Here is a 5,995-nt window from a genome sequence, read left to right as displayed (position 1 = left end):
TGGGGCAGGGACATGCGGGTATAGCTATGGGGCCGTGGGGATTTGGCAATGGTCTGGGGATACCTGGGGATACGGCTATAGGGATGGGGCCACTGGGATATGGCAAGGGGTCAGAGATACATGGGAATATGGTTATGGGGCAGAGTACCATGTGACCATGGCTATGGGGCTGGGGCCATGGAGCCATGGCCATGGGGCAAGAGCCTTAGGGCCGTGGTGCTGTGGCTATGGGTCAGGGCCTGCAAGACCATGGCAGTGGGATGGGGTCCATTGGGATATGGCAGTGGGGCAAGGGCCGTGAGGATATAGCTATGGGGCAGGTGGCCATGGGGCCATGGCAATGGGGTGGGAGCCATGGCTATACAGCTATGGGGTGATGGAGTTACCTGGGACGTAGCTATGGGGTAGGATTGCTGTGAGCAGGGGCACATCACTATGGCATGTGGAGACATGGAGACATAGCTGTGGGGTGGAATTGCTATGGGTTAGGGAGACACTGGGATGTGGCTATGTGGTGGGAGCATGGAGAACATGGCAGTGGAGTGGGGAGAACATGGAGACGTGGTATGTGGCGTGATGGGTGATGGGTACATGTGGGACAGAGCTATGGGGTAGGGGAGGACTTTGGGACATGTCTGTGGGATGGGATTGCTGTGGGGTGGGAGGGACATGGCCATGGGTTGAAGGGCTGTGGTGGGATTGATGAAAGGGAAGGCTTAGCAAGTCTCTTCCAACTCCCCATGCCCCTGGTCAAAACGAGACTCTGGGTGACCATAAGCCCACCTGACTCCTTCAAAAAGGTCACCTCTTAGAGGGATGTCCCTGCCTGTCGGACCTGGTAGATCCCACGTGGCATGTCCCCATGGATAGGCAGCCAAGGACAAACCCCAGACACAAGAACTGTGTGGGGACAGGGGGAATGGGAGGATGCGAGGACCTGGAGGGCACTGAGAAAGGCATCTCCAGGGACATAGGCACTGGGGAACAAAGGACATGGGCTGTCCCTGTCCTGCAGAGTCCCTGAGCCCAGGGGCGGTCAGGGACAGAGGGCCTGGTGAGGTATGAGGCCGGCAAGGAATCATGTTGTGGACTCAACTGGGCACAGAGCTGGACCTACGGCCATCTATAGGGGTTTTTGGGGTGAGGTAGGACAGGACGTGTCCAGGTGGCGAATGTGGGACAATGCATGTGTCAAGGGTGGGGAGGGACCATGATGTATCTGGGGCCAACACATGGGAGCCAGACATGCATCCAGGAAGATGTGAGACCAGGATGTGGGTTTGTGGAGGGCAACTATCTCAGACCAGGGCCTCTTCATCCATCCATCCATCCATCCATCTATCCATCCATCCATCCATCCATCCATCCATCCATCTCTCTGTCTCTTACCATCTCACTACAGTGTGCTGGCTGTTCAGGCAGGGCAGCACACCAGTAAGTGTCCACGGACTCCCTGGGGAGAGGTTACAGGGGGACATCAGTGCTAAAGACAAGGCTGGGAGGAACAGGGACCCCAGGGAGGTAGTTTCTGATCTCCTGCCTATGACTGGCCTTCAGAATCATCTGAACTGTCCTGGATGAAGGAGCTGTATCAAATGGATCATGGGGACCATATGGAGGTCACTTGCACTGTATGGATCACAGGAGACCAATTTAGGCCACACGGGCTGTTACAGACCATGTGGAGACCACAGGAAATCACATTGACTGCATAGACCACATGAGAACCACAAGGACACCACATTGGGACTACACAGACTACAGACCACACAGACTGTATGAAGACCACAAAGACATGGAGACCACTTGGAACGTGTGAAGATAAGAATACCTGTAGGACATGCTGCCTTGGGGCAAGTGTAGGACAAATTTCAGGGGATGCAATGGGACACCTCTTCAGGGAAGCCTCCTCGCCTTCGGAAGAAGGCTCTGTCACCTTGCTCCTGTCCACAATGGTGTGCAGGTCAGTGGCTTCACTCCCTCTCCATGCAGATTCACACTCTCCCAAGCTCTTCATTCCCATGAGATTCAGAGCTGTGGTGTGACTGGGGACAGCCATGAGCATCTGCTATACATGTCAGTGCTGGGATGTGATGTTCCTCCTCTGCAGGGATGGAGATGGGGCCCCCCAGCAGTGCCAGGACCTACTGGCCAGCCAGGTGGACAGTGGGCCACATGTCTGCTGCTGCACCAGAAGGATGGAGCCAGCTGTCCCGCCGGAGTCCAATGGCTCCTAGAACTGGCAATTGTTACATTATGTGATAAAAAGCTCATCTGCAGGCACATGGAGCATAGACGAGCTATGGCAGGTGAAGCTGTAACTGCTCAGCAACGGTAATTTGTGACCAAGGAATGATCTGGCACAGAAGGTGAGGATGCCCAACTGCAGAAAGGGTTAAACTGGCTGGCAGCCGCAATGCCAGGGACATCATTGACTCCTGTCAGGGAGTGAAATTTCTCTTGCTGATGAGGTAAGAAGTGCAAGCAGCCTTGTCTTGTAGCCATCATGCAATTCAATTGCTGAGGGGCCACTTGTGGCCTGTAGAGCTGGCGCTGGGGGATGAACCCACACTCACAGGATTGGTGCTTCAGTGCTGGTGCAAGTGTATATAAGGAATTGGCTCGTGCCACATCTTTTCAGACTCCTTGTAGAACCGGTTATGGTGGTAGGACTCTGTTCATTGAACAACTGACTAATTGTTCATTAAAGCTTTTTATATTTAAGCTCAAATTTGCCTCAAGAGGTACAATAAGGGGTACATCCTGATCAGTCAGAGAGGGGAGCAGGATGAGGCTGTTGGTGCTGTTTGTTTGTGTGAGTGCTCTGTGGGCCTGTATTGATCTGTGTGGCTGGCTGTATATATGTGTGCATGCATGTGTTGTATAGGCATGCCTGTGCATCTGCCTGCTGGAAATACGCCGTTGGCTCCACAACTGGTTGGACCTGGGGGCATGGAGCTGTGGCAGCCTCTCAGGCTCTGGATGCAGCAACTCCTAACAGTGGTGACAGAGGGCAAAGCTCTTTCCATGGTCCCATGCCCTGGACTTGTACCCAGAGGTAGGTCTACAGCTGGGGGATGTGAGAAAAAGCTCTGCAGAGGAGGGCCCAGGAGTCAAACATGCCCATGGATGGGCCCATGGCAATGCCACCAACTCTGTCCTGGACTGTGTTAGCTAGGGCATAGCCAGCAGAGTGAGCCAGGGGGTTGTTCTCCACTGGGCACTGGTGAGGCCAGAGCAGTTTGGTGTCCCTCAGTCCAGTGTGGACAGCGGAGGCTGTTGAGATGAATGGGCCTGAAGGGAGGCTGTCCAAGGAGATGCCAAGAATTGGTCAAGCCTGGGGGATGCAAAGGGGGGTTAGACAGGAGAGGGGCCAGAGGAGGTGCCCCAGAAAAGGAGAAGGCCCATAGGGCCCACCGGTGCAAAACTTCTCCTACCCCATAATATCTCCAAGGGAAACCAAAAGGGCTGAAGGGGAAAGAAAGAAAAGGGTAGAGAGGGTCTAGGGAGGACCATGTGGGGCAGCCAAGAGCCCTGGAGGAGTCCAGTGGCCGCTTCACCTTTTCTCCTTAGATTACAGCCATACAAACACCATCTGCCTAGCCCTGAGCCCTGTGGTTTTGCTCCTGCTGGGGCCAATTATGGCAGAGATTGTGCACAGTCAGAGGAGAGCAGGACATGCCTGCCTGCAGTTTGCAGGAGGGCAGGGAGCTACAGATGCTGCCTGCCTTCAGCAGTGTGGGATCCCTGGACAAGCTGCCACCTGTCCTACACAGCTCCAGTTCCACAACCCATCCTTCCCCTGCTCCCCTCGCTCCCACATGACCCAAAGGTGCAAACAACTTCCCCTGTTTAATTAATCCTTCATTATTGCCAAAGGAAGCTCTGTCTACACCACTGGCCAACCCAGACTAGATGGCAGCTGAGGAGGCTGAAGGCCATGCTCCAGGTGTGGTGGAAGTGAGCAGTTGCTCCAGCACAGCACTAGGGAGGCCTGGATGGCTGAGGAATCTGGCCAGTCCTGTGGGGTGGATCCAGACCTACAGGTAGGTGTTGTGGTTTAACCCCAGTCGGCAACTAAGCACCACACAGCTGCTTGCTCACCCTCCCACCCCTGGTGGGATGGGGGAGAGAATTGGAAAAAAAAAAGTAAAACCCGTGAGTTGAGATAAAGACAGTTTAATAGGACAGCAACAGAAGAGAAAATAACAATAATAATGATAAAAGAATATACAAAGCAAGTGATGTTCAAAGTTCATTCTTCATTAATGTGGGTGATTCTTACTGTAATACCATTGATATGGCATATAGCAACCATAGAAGTGATGACATACAGGATTATATAGCAATTAAGATAATACAATTCAGTTCATTGGCTATTTTCACCCAAAATCATATCCCCTTGAGGTACACATCATTCTTCCCCATCCTCCTGCATCACCCATCAAGTGCACCCAGGTCCTCGAGCAAAAGCAATCCCACGGATGGGTTTGCCTTTGCCTGAGGCAGGAATAACCCAGACTGTCTTCCCCAGCTTATTTTTTACTTGCACTACAGGGACTTTATCCACTTCTACAGTATGTAAATCTTTTGACTGGGCAGGGCCAGCTCGATTGGCAGATCCCATCGTGTTGACTAACCAGGTAGCCTTTGCTAAATGTGTGTCCCAATGTTTGAATGTCCCACCACCCATTGCTCTCAGCGTAGTCTTTAACAGTCCATTGCATCGTTCAATTTTCCCGGAGACTGGTGCGTGACAGGGGATGTGATACACCCACTCGATGCCGTGCTCTTTGGCCCAGGTGTTTATGAGGTTGTTTCGGAAATGAGTCCCGTTGTCTGACTCAATTCTTTCTGGGGTGCCATGTCGCCACAGGACTTGCTTTTCAAGGCCCAGGATAGTGTTCCGGGCAGTGGCATGGGGCACGGGATATGTTTCCAGCCATCCGGTGGTTGCCTCCACCATTGTAAGCACGTGGCGCTTGCCTTGGCGGGTTTCTGGGAGTGTGATATAATCGATCTGCCAGGCCTCCCCATGATACCGAATGTAAAGAAATACTAAGGAAGTATTAGTATTGAAGTATTTGTTTTGACTACTGTCAAAACAAAGTAGTTAAATGTTCTGTGGAATGTCTACTGGACATTCCGTAGATAAAAGGAAGCCCTGAAGCTCTGTGTACAGGGGCAGAATAGTGTCCTGTCCTTCTTCCATAAGGAAGTTATGCTGAAATCAGCTAGTTAGTGCAACTGGGCCAAAAGACAAACTGTGCAGGCAAAAAGACTGAGTTCAACTGGCAGACACGGTGAGGAAGACTATCGACGACCACCAGAGGACCCTGAAAGACCACCAACGAACATAAAAGCACATGTGTTAAAGACTTTTACATATGTTAATGAGTTCCAGGAAATAACATGAATATGTTAATCATTTCTCAGAAATCTAATGAATATGTATATGCTGATTGTACATAATTCCTATAGTTGAGCAGCTTGGCATGCACACTAGGTGGAGCGATCCCCTGTGCGCCCGGCGCCGCAATAAAGAATGCCTGCTTTCTAAAATTCCAAATTGAGTCTTAGAGAGTTTCTAATTTGCCAACTTACAGTAACACCCATATTTATATTTCAGCCATCGTCCTCCATACCAGAGACCGCTTGGCTTGCTTGATCGTAGTGCATGTTTCATGTTCATGGATAACCTGTGCAATAGTGTCCATGGTCAAGTCCACCCCTCGATCATGAGCCTCACGAGCCCATCCATATGTTGCATCTCTTCCTTGATGGCCTGAGGTGTCATGGGCCCACCGAGCTATAAATAATTCACCCTCATGTTGCCAGTCCAGATCCACCTGAGCCACTTCAATCTTAGCAGCCTGACCCACCTGCTGGTTGTTTTGATGGTCTTCAGTGGCCCGACTCTTGGGTACGTGAGCATCTACATGACGGACTTTTACAACCAGGTTCTCCACCTGGGCAGCAATATCTTGCCACAATG

This window comes from Pygoscelis adeliae, unplaced genomic scaffold, assembly GCF_000699105.1.
Source record: "Pygoscelis adeliae isolate BGI_AS28 unplaced genomic scaffold, ASM69910v1 Scaffold407, whole genome shotgun sequence".
Classification (NCBI taxonomy): domain Eukaryota; kingdom Metazoa; phylum Chordata; class Aves; order Sphenisciformes; family Spheniscidae; genus Pygoscelis; species Pygoscelis adeliae.
Note: the sequence above shows the minus strand (reverse complement) of the source record.